Genomic DNA, 19,008 nt, shown 5'->3' with positions numbered 1-19,008 from the left:
CTTTCTTCTCAAGAGTGTTTTGGTAATTCTAGGTATTTTCTGGTTCCAGATAAACATTTGTAGCATTTGTTCTATTCTCCTAAAAATATGGTTGGGATCTTGATGGGGATAGCATTAAATTTGTATATGGCTCTGGGTAGTATATTTATTTTGATGATGTTAATTCTTCCAACCCATGAACATGGAATATCTTTCCACTTCTTTGTGTCTTCTTCAATTTCCTTGAGTAGTGACTCATAATTTTCAGTATACAAGATTAACACTTCTTTGGTTAGATTTACTCCTAGATATTTTATTGTTTTTCTTGCTATCATAAAAGGAATTGATTTCTGGATTTCAGCTTCTTCTAACTTAGTGTTTGCATAGAGGAATGCCACTGACTTTTGAATGTTAATTTTGTAGCCTGACACCTGACTGTATTGCCTGATGATATCCAAAAGCTTCTTGGTGGATTCCTTAGTTTTTGTTTTTTTTTTTCCGTCTTCATCTATGCTTCTTTATTTATTTTTATTTATTTTTTTTATTTAAGAAAGGATTAACAAAACCATAGGGTAGGAGGGGTACAACTCCACACAGTTCCCACCACCCAATCTCCATATCCCACCCCCTCCCCCGATAGCTTTCCCACCCTCCATCCCTCTGGGAGCATGGACCCAGGGTCATTGAGGGTTGCAGAAGGTAGAAGGTCTGGCTTCTGTAATTGCTTCCCCGCTGAACATGGGCATTGACTGGTCAGTCCATACTCCCAGTCTGCCTCTCTCTTTCCCTAGTAGGGTGTGTCTCTGGGGAAGCTGAGCTCCAGGACACATTGGTGGGGTCTTCAATCCAGGGAAGCCTGGCTAGCATCCTGATGGCATCTGGAACCTGGGTCCTTAGGTTTTTCTATGTATACTATCATGTCATCTGCAAACTGGGAGAGTTTGACTCCTTCTTTTCCAATCTGTATGCTTTTAATTCCTTGCTCCTGCCTGATTGCTATAGCAAGAATTTCCAACACTATGTTGTATAGTAATGGTGATAGTGGGCATCCCTGTCTAGTACCTGAGAGGAAATGCTTCCAGTTTTTCACCATTGAGTATGACGTTGGCTATAGGTTCACTATATATAGACTCCACTATCTTCAGGAATTTTCCTTCTATTCCCATTTTTTTAGTGTTTTGATCATAAAGAGATGTTGTATTTTGTCAAAGGCTTTCTATTTTGTTTTTTTTTCAAAGGCATCTATTGATATGACCATGTGGTTTTTGGTCTTGCTTTTGTTGATGTGGTGGATCACGTTGATTGATTTACATATATTAAACCAACCTTGCTTGCCTGGGATAAACCCCACTTTGTCATGATGAACAATCTTTTTAATATACTGCTGTATCCAGTTAGCTAGAATTTTGTTCAATATTTTAGCATCTATGTTCATTAGAGATATTGGTCTGTAGTTTCCATTTTTGGTTGTGTCCCTGTCTTCTTTTGGTATCAGAGTGATGTTGGCTTCAAAGAAGCTGGAAGGGAGTATCCCAGTGTCTTCAATCTTCTGGAAGAGTTTTAAAAGTAGAGGTATTAGTTCTTCTTTGAAGGTTTTGTAGAATTCATTTATAAAAAACATCTGGCCCAGGAATTTTATTTTTGGGATGATTTTTGGTAACTGTTTCAATTTCATTAGCTGTGATGGGCCTGTTCTTGATACCTACTTTCTCTTTACTTAGTTTTGGAAGTTGGTAGGTATCTAGGAAATTGTCCTTTTCTTCCAGGTACTCTGCTTGGTGGCATATAGTTGTTCATAGAAGTCTCTTGCATGATATGCTGAATTTCTGCAGTCTCTATTGTGATAGCTCCTCTTTCATTTATGATATGATTTATGTGGGTCTTCTACTTTTTTTTTGTGAGTCTGGATAAAGGTTTCTCGATTTTGTTCACTCTTTTGAAGAACCAACATTTACTTTCATTAATCTTTGGTATGATTTTTTTATTTGCAATGTTATTCATTTCTGCCCTAACTTTAGTGATTTCTGTGTGCCTAAAGGTTCCTTTGTTCTTCTTCTTCTAGGTCTTTAAGATGAGCAATCAGGCTGTTTATTTGTGCTTTTTCTTGTTTCCTAATAGGTGCTTGTATGGCTATGAATTTCACTTTCAGTATTGCCTTAGTTGTGTCCCAAATATTTTGATTGCTTGTGTCTTAATTTTCATTGAACTCTCAAAATATTTTGATTTATTCCTTTATTTCCTCTTTGACCCAGTAGTTAAGTAGTGTATGGTTGAGCTTCCACATTTTGGATCTCTTACTAATCTTTTGTTGATTGTTAAGTGTTAGTTTCATTCCACTGTGGTCTGAGAAGATGCTTGGGATGATTTCAATACTCTTGAATTTGCTGATGCTGTCTTTGTGGCCTAACATATGGTCTATCCTTGAGAATAATATCTATGTAAACCCATGTGGACTTGAGTAAAATGTGTATTCCAGTTTCTTCGGGTGAATGACTCTGAACATGTCCAATAGTTCTAGTTTATCTACCTCCTCATTTAGCTCCCTCATTTCTTTACTGAGTTTCTGCCTGGATGATCTGTCAAGCAGAGAGAGTGGGGTGTTGAGGTCCCCTCCTATGACTGTGTTGCTGTTAATATATTGCTGTAGTTCTTTCAGTTGACATTTGTTGTATTTAGATGGCTTCTCATTGGGTGCATAGATGTTAATAATTGTTAAGTCCTCTTGATTGACTGATCCTCTGAGCATTAAGTAGTATCCATTCCTAACTTTTTTAATCTTATCTATTTTAAAGTCTATCATGTCAGATATGAGAATTGCTGTCCCTGCCCCTTTTTGTTTTTTTGTGGGCCATAGGCCTGTATGATAGTTTTCCATACTTTCACTTTGAGTCTGTGTTTGTCTTGTTGAGTTAGGTGGATTTTCATAACATAGCATAGTGATGGGTTGTGTTTTCTGATCAATCTTCCTACTCTGTGTCTTTTAATAAGTGAATTCAGGACATTGGCATTTATTGATATCAGAGATTGAAGATATTTTAACACCATTCTTGTAGAGTTTTAGAGTGTTCTGATATATGGCCTATTTATGTTGGTCTGACTGTCTATAGGTGACCTTTCAGAACTTCTTTCAGGGCAGGCTTGATGATAGTTGATTCCTTCAACTGTTGCTTGTCTGAGAAGGTTTTTATGCCTCCGTCTAGTCTGAATGACAGTCTAGCAGGATACAATATTCTTGACTGAAAGCCTTTCTCATTGAGCACTCGATAGATATCTTGCCATTCTTTTCTGGCCTATAGTGTTTGTGTAGAGAAGTTTGCCGCTAATCTTATAGGTTTTCCTCTGTAGATGACTCTTTGTTTTTCTCTTGCAGTCTTCAGGATCCTTTCTTTATCCTTATTACTTTCCATTCTAAATATGATGTGTCTTGGTGTATTTAAGTCTGAGTTAATTATGTTTGGAACCCTCTGGGCTTCTTGAATTTTTTATGTCTTTGATGTTGTCTAGACTAGTGAAGTTTTCAGCTATTATGGCTTGAAGAATGCTTTCTTTCACTCCCTCTATTTCTTCCTCTGGTAAGCCAATAATGCATATATATTTCTTCTGAAGTTATCCCATAGGTTTCTGTTGTTTTTTTCAGTATCTCTTAATATCTTTTGGGGATCTCTTACTTCCTTTTTAGTTGTCTCTAATTCATCATCAATTTTGCTAATTCTGTCTCCAGCCTCATTTATTCTATTTTCTACCCCCTCTACTCTTTTCTGGAGTTCATCTATTTTGTTACCCTGTTCTGATACTGTTTTAGTTTGTTCAGCTAGTTGTATTCTTAGCTCAGCTGTTTCAGCTTTCAGCTCTTTAATAACCTTGAGATAATTAATGTTTTCTTCCACAGTTTCATTTGTTGTTTCTGTATTTCTGATGACAATTCTTTCAAACTCTTTATTCACTCCTGTGATTATTTCTTTAACTAGTGTTTGTATGTTGAACTCATTATTTTGTGCTTCAACCTTGAGGGGCTTTTAGCTTGACTCTTGTCCTGGTTCATTTTTCCAATATTTCTTCTTGTTGGTTTCACATTTTTATATATTATGTTATGAGTTCCCTCTCTCAGGAATTTTCAAATTACTGACCACTATTGCCTGGACTGACTTGTGTCTAAGTAAGATGATTAAAAGTTTCACAGTTGTTGAAGTTAATAGTTATTTCAATAGTATTTTAATCCCTGATTTGGAGCTCAGTGGCTTAAAAGCCTCTTTTGTGCTTTTTCTTCCCTGTAGGCCTTGGGAGCCTGAGGGATTTTAAACTATAAGTAGTCTTCTTAGCTTAATCACTGACTCCTGACCAAGAGATAAAGCAGGGTGGGGCAGAGATAATCCAATGGTTAGGCAAAGAGACTTTCACAGCCCCACAGCTAGACCATTGAGGTATAGGTCTTCTCCTGAGTTTCCTGTTTAGATCTCTGTCCCCTGGTGTCAGCCCAGGGCATCCCTGCTGCTGCTCCAGATTCTGAGGGCAGTAGCAATGGAGACTCAGAATTGCACTTGATGAGTCTCAGGGGAGACTACTCCTCCCTTCAGCCGTCCCCTTGTTGGTGGAACAGACTGGAGATGGTGTCTCCACTGATAAACTTCTGGACTGTTACCAGCCACTTAATCTCTCCCTAGGCTCCTCTCTGTCCACCAGCCACACGTGTTTGCACTCACCAGTGATTTGGTGACTTCCTGAAGTTGTTCTAGTTCTATCTTGTTTAGGTACCTGGTGGTCTCCTTTGGTATTCATAGCTGATCCAGGAGAGGAGAGGAGAGCAGAGAAACAGATCTGCTGCTGCTCATAGCCCCACCTCCAAAGTTCTTTTTTTTTTAAAATTAATTTATTTATTCCCTTTGTTGCCCTTGTTGTTTCATTGTTGTAGTCATTGTTGTTGTTATTGATATCTTCATTGTTGGACAGGACAGAGAGAAAGAGAGAGATGAGGGGAAGAGAAAGATAAACACCTGCAGACCTACTTCACCGCCTGTGAAGTGACTCTTCTGCAGGTGGGGAGCCGAGGTTGGAACTGGGATCCTTATGCAGGTCCTTGTGCTTTACACTACCTGCATTTAACCAGATGTTCAACAGCCCAACTCCCAAGGCTTCAAAGTTCTGTGTTCAATCCCTTGCACCACCATAAAGCAGAGCTGCACAGTGCTTTGAGCTCTGACTCTCTCTATCTTTCTCATTAAAATAGAGCAAATAAAATTTAAAGTGAAACTTCATCCTATATATATGTACAATCCCTCTACCTTTCATGTATTTATCTTCTGTTACATGTGTGTTCATTTAGATCTGCACACGCTCTCATCTAACTCAATCATTTTCTCCAGAGATGCTAATCACTGCAGATTTTTGTGCTGAAAGTGAGATACTCTATGACAAATATCTGGCATGTGAAAATGGCTGTGACATTGGTTAATGGATTGAAGCTGGAGGAACTCAGATACTAATTCAAGGGGAAGCATAGATTTGCCTTAAAAAGGCCTTTGGTATAAATATGGGTGTTATAGGAAGTTCTGGTGAGAATTCAGACACCCACACATTCAGACACACTCACACACTCACATACACTCTCACACACATACACACACTCAAACACATTCACACTCTCACACACATTCACTCACACACACACTAACACACGCTCACACTCCTCACAAGTACTCACACACATACACTCACTCACAAATTCACACACACTCACACTCTCACACACACTCACACTCCTCACACATACACACACACTCACATTCCTCACACACACTCACAAACTCACACACACTTACACTAACATACACACACATTTGTGATAAGAGGCAGCAAGATGAGTCAAAATAAGAAAAGTCAAGGAACTCCTTGACCAGGATCTGGAAGACACACAAGGAGGTCCTGGGAGGATTCAGAGAGTTTGTTTTAACAGCAATTTGCCTGTTCAGATGTTGTGGTAACAGGGAGGGAGCAAGAACTAGCTGGAAATAGATCTGTCTCACTGTCAATAACTTGTCTCCTTGATCTTGGACTGGCATCCAAAGGATTGTAGGAGATTGATTGGTTTGAAGTCAGCTGATGTGTGGATTCTTATTAGGACAGCCCTAGGAAGTGAATGTATTTGAAATTTTGCTATTATTCTTGAGCAGTATCAGAATTTAGGACTATAAAGAAGAGCACTGAGGAGTCAGGTGGTAGTGCAATGAGTTAAGCACATGGGGCTCAAAGCGCAAGGACCGACCGGCTAAGGATCCTGGTTTGAGCGCCCCACCCACGCACGGCTCTCTACCTACAGGGGAGTCACTACACAGGCTGTGAAGCAGGTCTTCAGGTGTTTTTTTTGCCCCTTTCTGTTCCCCTCCTCTCTGTTTCTTTCCATCCTATCCAGTAATAACAATAACAACAATAATGACTACAACACTAAAACAACAAAAGGAAAATATTTTAAAGAAATATAAAAAATAAAAATAAACACGAATTAAAATAATAAAAAATTAAAAGATAAAAATAATAATTAAAAAAGAAAAGCACTATCCTGTTCCTGAAAAACATTATCTTTTGTATTTACTGTAGTATTTGCAAGTTGTATAAGGATGGTCTGGAATAGCTGTGACATGCTGGAGACAGGGAGAAGCACTCTAAATATTAGCTACACCTCCATTCACCAGATCTTATAGGTGGATGGTGCTAAGAACATGTGCTAAGCATAAGAAATGCCAGAACTCTGTAGATAGAGAGGTTTTCTGGGGGGGGCAGGTTGTGATGACACAGCAAGTTAAGTACACATGGTACTAAGTGCCAGGATGCATGTAAGGATCTGGGTTCAAGCCCCCGGCTCCCCACCTGCAGAGAGTAAGCTTCACAAGTAGTAAAGCAGATCTGCAGGTGTCTCTCTTGCTTTCTCCCTCTCTCTCTCTCTCTCTTCTCTCCCAATTTCTCTCTTCCTACCCAATAAAACAGGAACAAATGTCCACCAGCAGCAGTGGATTTTCAGTGCTGGCACTGAGCCCCAGTGATAACCCAGAGGCAAAAAAAAAAGGGAAGAAAAGAAGAAGAAATTGGCCACCAGGGTGGTAGATTCAATATACAAGCACCTAGCCCGTCATAACCCTGAAGGGGGGGAGAACAAAAAGGTGCGTGTGTGGTGGTGGGGCTTTGTTCCTGGAGGGCATTGCCTTGATCTGGTCTGGAAAAACAAATGGAATCTAGAAACACAGGGAACAGACAGCCACACAGTCCAGCCCAGACAGCCAACTCCAGGGGTGAGCATAAGGACATTGGGTCAACCTGGCCCCTCATAAGCTCCCCAAGTGTACTAGGAACTGTGCAGTTCATCCTAGTGACTTCTCAAATACCCAGGATGGTAGTTATTTAAAGTAGGAGCCTAGCAAAACTGAAAGAACTTACCTGAACTATGAGAAGAGAAAGAGCCCCTCTGATTCAAAGTCCACACCCCACTCACCAGGTGATGAGGGACCAGGTTGGAAGAATCCAGGGTTTATACCAACAAAGGTGGAGAAAGCAATTTCTTTTCCTGATATTTTCACCGTCTTCTCTTTGGTCAACAACCATTTAGTAGGCTAAGAAGGTAGATTATCTTAAAAAATAGAACAGGAAATGACGTATCAAATTCTAAGATACCAGCACAGGTTTCAAATGGTTTAGTGACTCTGTCTTAAAATATATGCCATGATTATGGGGACAAACACAAGTGATTTCACCCTCCATGCTTATCCTACTGGGCTCAATCTTCCTTGTAACGTTCGTCTGCAGTGAATCACTGTGTCTCCTCCTCTGAACCAATTTTTGTGTGTGTTTGTGTGTATGCTGCTCCTTCCTCTAGCTTCTGTTTTTTTTTTTTTTTTTTTTTTGCTTTTTTGTTTGTTTGTTGCTGTTGTTTTCAAGTAAAATCATGGGTTTGTAGAAACTGTACTGGACAGAGAGGACTTGTCAGCAGTTCATGGAGGACCACCCCGGGAGGTTTAAGCAGACTGAGTTTTGTAATCCACATACCTCAGTGGCTGTTGCTTCACCACGTGGGGGAAAGCACAACACACAGGGAGCCTGGGCACGGATTGCAAAAGTCCCACTGGCGTCTGTTTAGCTAGCTGGATGCCTTGTTGTACTGGAGACTTGGATTCTAGGCAGATGTTTAACACCAGAGGCCTGATGCCTGCACTCCTCTACCATTCCCAGTGGCCGTTATTTTTAGACAGGGTGAGAGGTGGTGGGATAGAGGAGAGAGGGAGGGAGAGCAAGAGAGACAGCAGAGGCACTGTTCCATGACTTGTGAAGATTCTTCTCTACAGGTGAGGACGTGGGGCTTGAAGCCAGGTCCTTACATGTGGTGACAGGTGCCTTTCCCAGGTGAGCCATCACCCACTCCTGGCCCCGTGTCCTTAACAGGTTATGAGGAGCATCTTTTTTTTTTTTAAGTGAGAGTTTAACTTTTCTTTTTAAAACATTTTTTAAAAATATTATTTTTATTTATTAGATAGAGACAGCCAGAAATCAAGAGGGTAGGGAGAGTTAAAGAGACAGAGAGATGCTTGTAGCCTTGTTTCACTACTCCTGAGGTTTTCCCCCTGCAGGTAGGGACCAGGGGCTCTAACTTGGGTCCTTGTGCACTGGAACATCTGCGCTCAACCAGGTGCAACACCACCTGCCCCCTCCTTTTTAAGTAATATGTTATTTTGCCAACAGAAGAACCCTCTGAAGTAAGTTCTATCACCTAGATTTTGTGGAGAGGAAACCACAGCAAGATCACAGAGCTTGCTGTACTGATTCACTTGGACAGAGAGAAACAGGTGTCTCCTTGTAGAAATGTTTATATCAAAAGTCCATCTCCTAAAGCCCTTAGCTACTCTATCTTCTTGCCACTATAACAGGTACGTGTTCAAGAAATGAGTGAATTATTGAATAAAGGATCTTATCTTTGATATATAGTCCCTCCTTTGATATATAGTCCCTCCTGACTTTCAGATGACTCTTCCCTCCTTACTTTCATACTTCTATCCTTCCTTCTTCTTCTTCTCCTTCTGTTGTTAAAATTCCGGCGGCTCCAGCTGGCCGGGCTAGCTTCACGGGCGGGTAACAGAGACGACCAGAGACATACGGCTGGGCAGGGAAGCTGTATTTCTTTATTCAGGAACAGCGATTCATAAACTAAACCAAACTAATCACCAAACAGAACTCTGCTGCCTCTTTGCGGCGGCGCAAGCACTCTCTCTCTCTCTGCAACTCTCGAACTCTGGAACTCTGGCCCCCTCTCTCTCCGGGTTCCTAGGGGCGGGGCCAAGCGGGCCGCGAAACTAACTGGACTGATCCAATTCTCTCGGCGGGGGGAGAACTAGAACAACCCAATGTAAAGCATACGGCACTCTTCTTCTTCTCTCTCTCTCTTTCTCTCTCTCTCTCTCTCTCTCTCTCTCTCTCTCTCTCTCTCATCTCATAATCCTCACGAAGTCTAGTAGAGTTTGGCGGCCATTTTTCTTCCTCCATTTCTCTTGATTTAGTCATCTATATTCCGCATAGGAGTGGAACTACCTGGTAGCTGTCTTTCATCTTACTAATCTCACTTACCTTAACCCCCTACTGTCCCAGCCATTTTGCTCCAAATGATAAATCTCTCTTTCTATTGCAGGGTAGAGCTGCACTGCATGTTTACAACTTTAAAAATAACAGTTAGATGAAGAGGCCTCCAGACACCCTCTCAAGGATGTGCTCTGTGATGTGACTGTGGGGTACATTTAAGAGTTTGGCAAGCTGGTTCATTCCAAGAGTGTGAAGACTCCTAAATGAGTCCCTCTATCAGGGACGTGGGATGTTTCTATCAGGGATGTGGGATGCTTTATGTTATGACTAAGTTTCTGTTTTTATTGAGTGTAATGATTTCATTTTCAACACTGTGTCCTAAGGATTTGTGAAAGTGGAAAAATAGAGGGAGTGGAGGGGCTGGGTGATGGCACGCGTGGGTGAGGGCACCTGCTGCTATGCAGAAGGGTTCGAGCCCCTAGTCCCCACCTGCAAGGAGAAAGCTTTGCAAGTGGTGAATCAGGGTTTCAGGTGTCTCTCTGCCTCTTTTTGTCTCTACCTCCCCCTCCACTCTCAATTTCTGTTTATTTCAAATAAATAGATAATAAAAAATTAAAAATAGAGGGAATGGTAAAGGTAATAGCTCAGAATGTTGAGTACCACCCTGCACACCTGAGATCCTAGAGATCACAGGTTCAAACCCTAAGGTGGGTGTCATCTTACGGCAATGCTCCTCTCTGTCTGTCCCTCTCTCTTCTGCTCCTCCTCGTTCATAACTAATGCACACATTTTTAAAAAATAGAGGGATGCCAGGGGCTGGGCGGGAGCACAGTAGGTTAACTGCACATGACGCAAAGCACAAGAACTGCTGAAAGTACCCCAGTTCGAGCCCCCGACTCCCCACCTGCAGGGGGGGTCACTTCACAGGTGATGAAGCAGGTCTGCAGGTGTCCTTCTTTCTTTCCCCTCCTCTGTCTTCCCCTCTTCTCTCCATTTCTCTCTGTCCTGTCCAACAACAGCAGCAACAACAACAATGGGAAGAAAATGGCCTCCAGGAGCCGTGGGTTGATAGTGCTGGCACCAAGGCCCAGAGAGAGATAGCGCTAGAGGAAAATAAATAAATAAATAGAGGGATGCCACAGAAAACAGAGTAGGAAAAACTAAGTAAAATGAGAGAACCAGGGTAAAAGTCCTAACACAGAATGCTGCACAGAGTTGCCCAGGGTGAGCTCCATCTCTGGCAGTCAGATTCTTAAGGGTTAGAGCTTCTGTGGGACAGGAGACAAAGAAAGGCTCTAGGGAAGTGGCCGTGGCAGCCATTAGACAGAAAGACATGACTGGGGCAACTCAGTGAAGCTGGTCTTGACACTACAGCTTTGGAGTCAACCCCTGGTGGGGATGTCTAGGTGGGCACGGAAAGCTACACAATCCCAGGTCACGATGGAGCTGGGATACTTGCTCACTGTGGTTTTAGCACTTGAAGCCACAAGAAGGTAGAAGATATATTTTATTTTTTTTAAATATTTATTTATTCCCGTTTGTTGCCATTGTTGTTTTATTGTTGTAGTTATTGTTTTTGTTGTTATTGGATAGGGCAGAGAGAAATGGAGGGAGGAAGGGAAGACAGAGAGGAGAAGAGAAAGACAGATACCTGCAGACCTGCTTCACCGCCTGTGGCTTGTGAAGCGACTCCCCTGCAGGTGGGGAGTTGGGGGCTCGAACCAGTATCTTTATGCTAGTCCTTGAGCTTTGTGCCACATGTGCTTAACCTGTGAAGATATATTTACTTTTTCCTTAAGATTTGTTATTATTTACTTATTTCTTAATCTTTTTAATTTTATTTTTCACTAGAGACAGAGAGAAATTGAGAGGGGACGAAGAGATAGAAAGGCAGAGAGACAGAGAGACACCTGCAGCCCTGCTTTAACACTCAGGAAGCTTTCCCCCTGTTGACGGCGACCAGAGGCTCGAAACCTGGTCCTTGAGCACTGCCGTGGTGATGGAGCGAGAAGCAGGGAAGGAAGCAGTGGGTGGATTTGGCCGCAGAAGCTGAGACCTGCTCATCTGTAGTGAAGTTGTCTGCTCTTGGCAGCTGACGAGGAGTTGGAGCCAAAAGGAGAGGAAGCCAAGGGGGTTGTGAAACCCAGAGAGAAAGTGAACAGAAGCAGGAGGGGAGCTTGCAGGCTGCACAGGGCCTCAGATAATTTCGGAGTCCAGATGTGAGTGACACTGTGTCTTCCTGGTGTTCTCACTCAGGGGAGCATGCTGTGTGCATTTAAGAAACAGCAGGTAGACAGGAGAGAGGCCTGGCGACTTGTTTATTTCATTTTCTAAACAATCTGTTTATTTATTGGATAGAGACAGCCAGAAATCGAGAGGGAAGGGGAGATAGAGAGGGAGAGAGAGATAGAGAGACACCTGCAACCCTGCTTCACCACTAGCAAAGCTTCCCTTCTGCAGGTGGGGACTAGGGGCTTGAACCCAGGCCCTTGCTTGACCAGGTGCACCACCACCCAGTCCCTGACACATCCATTTTCTTCTGAAATCATGAATCTCTCTCTGGGGCTCCAGGAAGGAGCAGGTCCCCAGGTATGCCTGCAGTGAGCTCTTCTCCCTTCATGAGACCAGCACCCACTGTCATTCACTGCTTCAAATGGCTTCACGGGAAGCTGGGACAATAGACTTTACACCCAAAAACAAGAGACTGTACACTCCCCAAGAGCTCTAGGCTTGAGCAAACCACAAGGAGACAATCTTAGGCTTGCAGGATGTGACGTATTTGGAAGCAAAGTCTGTCTCCCCCCGGGAGAACCAGAGACATATCTGCTAACCGTGACGTAGTCACTGGCACCCAGGGCTCCTGCTTGGAGTCTGCAATGGCTGAGAGTCATGTGTCAATCAAATGTCTGTGGGGTAAAGCCAGTCTGTCCTGCACCAGAATGTGTGAACTCCAAGTCCAAGTCCAGAGACAGCGCACACCCACACAGTTGCATTCCCCTTGCAGGCTCTCGGAGAGCAGAAACCCTCCTGAAATTTAACATCTGGCAGGATCCCTAGTAGGCTGGCCATCTTATCCACATGACCTTTATTTACTATTATTTATTTAAATAAGAGAGATACCAAAAGATAGAGATGGTCAGAGAAACTAGAGAGAGATGCTGGGGACCGAACCCGGAATCTCAGAGCCTCAACCATGAAAGGCTTTCCTTTCCTTCCTTCTTTCTTTTTTTAATTTTATTTTGTTTTTATTTCTTTATTCCCTCTTGTTGCCCTTGTTGTTTTATTGTTGTAGTTGTTGCTGTTATTGTTGTCGTCGTTGTTGGATAGGACAGAGAGAAATGGAGAGAGGAGGGGAAGACAGAGAGGGGGAGAGAAAGACAGACACCTGCAGACCTGCTTCACCACCTGTGAAGCGACTCCCCTGCAGGTGGGGAGCCGGGGGCTCGAACTGGGATCCTTAAGCGGATCCTTGCGCTTTGAGCCACATGTGCTTAACCCGCTCTGCTACCGCCTGACTCCCATCTGGTGGCTTTTTGGCCCCTGCTTCTTCACCTGCTCAGATAGATCCCAGCTGCCATTGCTGCCTCTCCTGGGAACCGAACTCACTAGTGAGTGTGCCTGACTCACTAGCCGGCAAACTCTTGAGACGCCTCTGCAGCCATGATGACTAGCCTACACTCCCGCCGACAACTGCTTCTCTTGCCGCATCTAAAATATAAAGTCCCGTACTACTTACTGCTCGACCATAATAAAGCTTTGATTGTTTGAACCCTCTCCCAGCCACATCACAGCCGAGTCCTTAACTTTAATTACAACATAAAATAGAACAAAATAAAATAAAATAAAATAAAAATCATAAGCTTGGGTGTGTGGGGCAGGAGTTGTTCTAGGCTATTGAGAACTTTGTGTTTGAGAGTCCTCAAGAGCCAGGCAGAAGCAGACTGTTCAGTGTGAAGACACACCTGACGTTTGCCACAGGCCACCAAAGCCCTGCTCAACCTCCTGCCACAAGGTGTGTGAAAACCACACAGTGCTCTCCTCTGTGTCTCCCCTGAGGTTCATCAAAGGAGATGGGCGGTAGCTCAGCGGGTTAAGCCACATGGCACCAAGCTCAAGGACCCAGTTCGAGCCCCCGGCTCCCCACCTGCAGGGGAATCGCTTCACAGGCAGTGAAGCAGGTCTGCAAGTGTCTATCTTTCTCTCCCCATCTCTGTCTTCCCCTCCTCTCTCCATTTCTCTCTGTCCTATCCAACAACAGTGACATCAATAATTAATAATAGTAACAACCACAACAACAATTAAAATAAAAAGGGCAACAAAAGAGAAGAAAATAGACTCAAAGAGCTGTGGATTCGTGGTGCAGGCACCGAGCCCCAGCAGTAACCCTGGAGGCAATAAAATAAAATAAAATAAAAATAAAAAGGCATAACAGTTTTTTTTTCTGTAAAAAAAAAAGTTTTGAAGAGATGAGTATATGAGAGTATCTTGAAGAACAAGGAGCAAAAATGGACTAGTACGTTTAGTAATGAGGACAGCAACAGGACATGACGGGTTGGTTACCAAAACAACTGTTATTGCTATTTAATTATTGAGTTTTATCTTCTAGTGTCTATGTGACCTCACAGTCATCAAGCAAAATAGACTCTCCCTTCAGGGCTATAGAATCCACCTTCAGTCACTCCCTCCCCTGAGGCAGCTCTGCAGTCTAGAGTCTGAGTTAGCACTACTTGTTTCTACAGATACGAGGAAATCTTCACAATGGACAGAGACTGGGGTTGTGTGTGTGAAATGAAGTCAGTCAGATGGAGAAAGACAAACACATCACTCTCTTGAGGAGCTGAAGGAACCAAGCAAACACGTAGAAACAAAAAGCAAACCTTCGGACTCAGACAACAGAATGGGTTTCTGAGACAATGGAGAAACAGACCATTGTTCACAATAGAGAGAGACCTTTTCCTTCCTCTGATGCCTTCAGTATTGTTGTTGAGATTTCAGAGACCACCATGGTCACATCTGAAGGTTCTCACTTCTGGGCAGGCATAAGAATGAACTGTCACTATTTATTTGTTTGTTTGTTTATTTATTTATATTTTTTATAACAATGCACCTTCCTGGGCTCTACCTCATGGTGTGGACTCAAGTGACTGATATATATCTATATCTATGTCTATATCTATATCTATATCTATATGCCTCCAGGGTTATTGCTGGGGCTCCGTGTCTGCACTATGAATCCACTGCTCCAGGAGATCACCCCCCCCCCATTTTTGTGGCCCTTGTTGTTGTTGTTATTGTTGATGGTGGTGGTGGTAGGATAGAGAGAAATCAAGAGAGGGGGGAAAGACAGAGAGGGGGAGAGAAAGACAGACACCTACAGACCTGCTTTGCGGCTTGTGAATCAACCTCCCTCCCAGCCCCTGCAGGTGGGGAGCTGGGGCTCAAGCCAGAATCCTTATGCTGGTCCTTGTGCTTCATGCCACATGCCCTTACCTGCTGCACTACCTCCCAACCCCTGTCAAGTAACTGATTTTTAAATTTGCCACTAGGGTTATCCCTGGCACTTGATGCCTGAATGACAAAGCCACCACTCCTGGTAGCCATATCAGCCTTCTTTACTGGATAGAAACAGAGAAATTGAGAGGAGAGGGGAGATAAAGAGGAAGAGAAAAATAAGCCTAAACACAGCTGTTCAGCGGGGAAGCAATGACAGAAGCCAGACCTCACCTCTGCACCCCCTAATGACCTTGGGTCCATACTCCCAGAGGGATAAAGAATAAGGAAGTTGGGGCCAGGGGGTGGGTGGCACAGGTGGGTAAGTGCTCACATTACAGTGCTCAAGGACCCAGGTTCAAACCCTGGTCCCCACCCACAGGAGGAAAGCTTCATGAGGGATGAAGCAGGGCTGCAGGTGTCTCTCTGTCTCTGTCCCTTTCTATCTCTCTCTCCCCTCTCAATTTTTCTCTGTCTTTATTCAGTAGTAGATAAATAAAATATATATATATATATATATATATATATATATATATATATATATATATATATAAAACAGAATAGGAAAGCTACCCAGGGAGGGGATGGGATACAGAGTTCTGGTGGTGGGAATTTTGTGGAATTATATCTCTCTTATCCTATGGCTTTTGTCAGTGTTTCCTTTTTATAAATAAAAATTAAACAAGAAAAGGTTGAAAAGAGTAAAAAGGATGCATAGGAAATTGTGGCTTTCTTCCATTTGGCTTACTTACTAATAAAATGTTTCCTTCATTGAAAAAAAAAAACATGGCTGTATTGCTAGCTAGCAACGCTTCCCCTGCAGGTGGGGTCCAGGGGCTTGAACCCTGGTGTCTGTCACAGTAACATATGCACTCTGCCAGGTAACATCTGTTCCGCCATGTTCCACCATCCAGAGCCAGAGTCAAGTGACTGCATTTCTTTCTTTCTTTCTTTCTATTTTTAATTTTCTTTATTTTTTAATTATCTTTATTTATTTGATACAGACAGCCAGAAATCAAGAGGGGAGGAGAGAGAGAGAGAGAGAGAGAGAGAAGAAGAAGAAGAAGAAGAAGAAGAAGAAGAAGAAGAAGAAGAAGAAGAAGAAGAAGAAGAAGAAAAAGAAGAAGAAGGAGGAGGAGGAGGAGGAGAAGAAGAAGAAGGAGAGAGAGAGGGAGAGAGAGAGGGAGAGGGAGAGGGAGAGGGAGAGGGAGAGGGAGAGAGAGAGGGAGAGGGAGAGGGAGAGGGAGAGGGAGAGGGAGAGGGAGAGGGAGAGGGAGACAGTACTGCTTCACCCTTGTAAAGCTTTTTCCCCTGCAGGTCTTGAACCTGGGTCCTTACACATTGACACATGTGCTCAACCAGGTGTGCCATCAGCTGGCCCCCTAATTTCCCTTGTCTGGCTTATGACAGTGCTGGAGATCGAACCAGAGACTTCAGAGCCACAGCCACGAGAGCCTTTTGGTAGAGGCCCCACGGCATTTCACCCACCCAGTCCAGTGAGTTCTGATGGGAGTACTGTGTTTTATCCTTGGACAGACTCTGTCGTGGTTCAGGTTCCCATGGCTGGCAGGTGGGTGGGCTCAGTGTGGGTGGAGAAGGGCAGTGGGCTTTGCTGCTACCTGAGACGCAGGCCAGGAGCCTCTACCCTGGGCCCCCGAGACAGTAGATGTGGGGCACAGGTGGGCCAAGGTAGGAATCTTCGCCCTGAGGAACTGAAAACCCCCAGAGAGCTTTGTGCAAAGTGCAATGACTGCATCTCAGCCCAGTCAAGAGAAACCAGAATCCTTCCTAAGGACTGAATTCTTTCTTTCTTTCTTTTTCTTTTTAAACCTTCAGGATTATTACTGGGGCTTAGTACCTGCGCTATAAATCCACTGTTCCTGGTGGCCATTTTTCCCATTTTATTGGATAGGATAGAGAGAGATCAAGAGAGAGGAAGGATAGAGAAGAAGAAAGAAAAAGAGAGACACCAGCTTCACCACTTGTGAAGTGACCCTCCTGCAGGTGGGGACCAGGGGCTCAAACCCGCTGGTCCTTGCACTTTGTACTTTGTGTGCTTAACCAGGTGCATCACCGCCCGGCCCCCACAAGGACAGAATTCCTGAAGGGAGTACCAGACAGGAAGTGAAACCTTGCCAAAGGCCATTAGGGAAATACAAGGTCAGTGTGAGAGACCAAGAAAGGGATGGGGAGGGGTGGGGAGGAGGGGCAGACAGAGGGAGACACAGGGACCAAAGCCAACACATCCAGGGGCTCCCTGACAGACGGACAAAGTTGTAAAGCAAAGCGTGGTGCTGGCTGTCTCTGCCTTGCCACTCAGTTTCCTAGGACAGTCCTTTAAGGCCTCGCTCTTGGTGTCCTCACAGGCAGACTAACTGTTGTTGACTGGAGAGCTTTAATAACAGAGGCTGCCTGCTTCCACTTCTGGGGGCTGGAAGTCCAAGATCAAAGTGTCCAGAGTCCCATCTCGTCTCTCTGGTCTTTTTATCTATTTATTTTAACATATTTTGATGAGATACAGAGAGAAAGAGAGAGAGAGAGAGAGAGACCAGAGCCCTGCTCAGCTCTGGTCTATGGTGGTGCAGAAGACTGAATCAGAGGCCTGTTGCCTCAGGCAGGAGAGTCTCTGTGCGGAACTGCTGAGGGACAGGACCACCCAGAAATGGTAGTGCTGACAGGTGTGGCTGCAGTGCTGGGGAGGGTGTATCACCTAGAGAAAGGAGTGGTGACAGGTGTGGCTTACAGGTGTAGGTGGGGCCTTTGGCTTTATTATATATATATTCTCTTTTGTTGCCCTTGTTGTTTTATTGTTGTAGTAATGGTTATTGTTGTTGCTGATGTCCTCGTTGTTAGAAAGGACAGAGAGAAATGGAGAGGAGGGGAAGACAAAGACAGACACCTGCAGACCTGCTTCACCGCCTGTGAAGCGACTCCCCTGCCAGTGGGGAGCTGGGGGCTTGAACCGGGATCCCTACACCGATCCTTGTGCTTTGCACCACCTGCACTTAACCCGCTGCACTACCGGGGCGTTGGCTTTAAAAGGCGAAGCTTTGGGGCTGCCATTCTCTTCTCTAGGACTACCATGTGACCGTCAGTATGCACCTCCCCATTCTTCCTCTTTCCTCTCTCTCTTTCATGCCCTAACATGTTTTCAATAAGAGTTTAATTTACCTGGATAATAATGCTTTTTGTCAATTCTTTGTTGTGACTGGCGTGAGGACTCAGAATGGGGGATGGATGCCGTCCTCCCCCTTGATGCCTTTAACAGAACCAGTAGGTTGTCTCCCCAGCCGCTGAGCCATTCCTCCCCAAGAACCGCGGAGTGTCTGTTCCTTATCCTGCACGTCACCTCCAGGAGTTCATGGACAGGTTCTGGAGGTCCCTGGCTTTTCCAGCCTCCTGCCATCTCTGCTTGCACGTTCTCCGGCTTTCTCTGCTTAGGCTTTCCTGGCCTGGCTTCTGCTCTGTGTAAGGGTACTTCAGACTGGATTAGAGTCCTTCCCTCTCCACCTCCCATTAATCTACTTCCTTCTCTAAAGAGTCTGACTCCAAATAAGCTCCTGTTGTGAGGTCAGGGCTTCAGCAAACACATGAAGAGAGATGACATTCCACCAACATGACCTGGAGCAAAACTAGGTCTAGAATCTATGCTGCTTTTGAACACTAGTTGCCAGACTTAGCCTCACATCATCTGGCTAATTTCCCCACCCCCCACCCCCAGCTTGTGGGCCCTGGACAACAGGAAGCGGCCAGATCTGCCAAGAGCATAGCATCTTACCTGGAGTCCTCAACAGGAAGCAAACGTGGCATCTTTCCTAACTCAGGTGAAGTCAGGTGAGGTGGGATGCAGTCCATACAGTATGGGCCAGGCCCACTGAGTCCCCCAAAGCCCTCCAGGTGGCTGAGACCTGAGATCTTTCCTGTGTGAGGAGGGGGAAGGGCTGATTAGGCTCTGCCATTGTCAGGAAGATGCAGCTCTGCAGATAT

The sequence above is a fragment of the Erinaceus europaeus genome, chromosome 3 (genome assembly GCF_950295315.1).
Source record: "Erinaceus europaeus chromosome 3, mEriEur2.1, whole genome shotgun sequence".
Lineage (NCBI taxonomy): Eukaryota > Metazoa > Chordata > Mammalia > Eulipotyphla > Erinaceidae > Erinaceus > Erinaceus europaeus.
Note: the sequence above shows the minus strand (reverse complement) of the source record.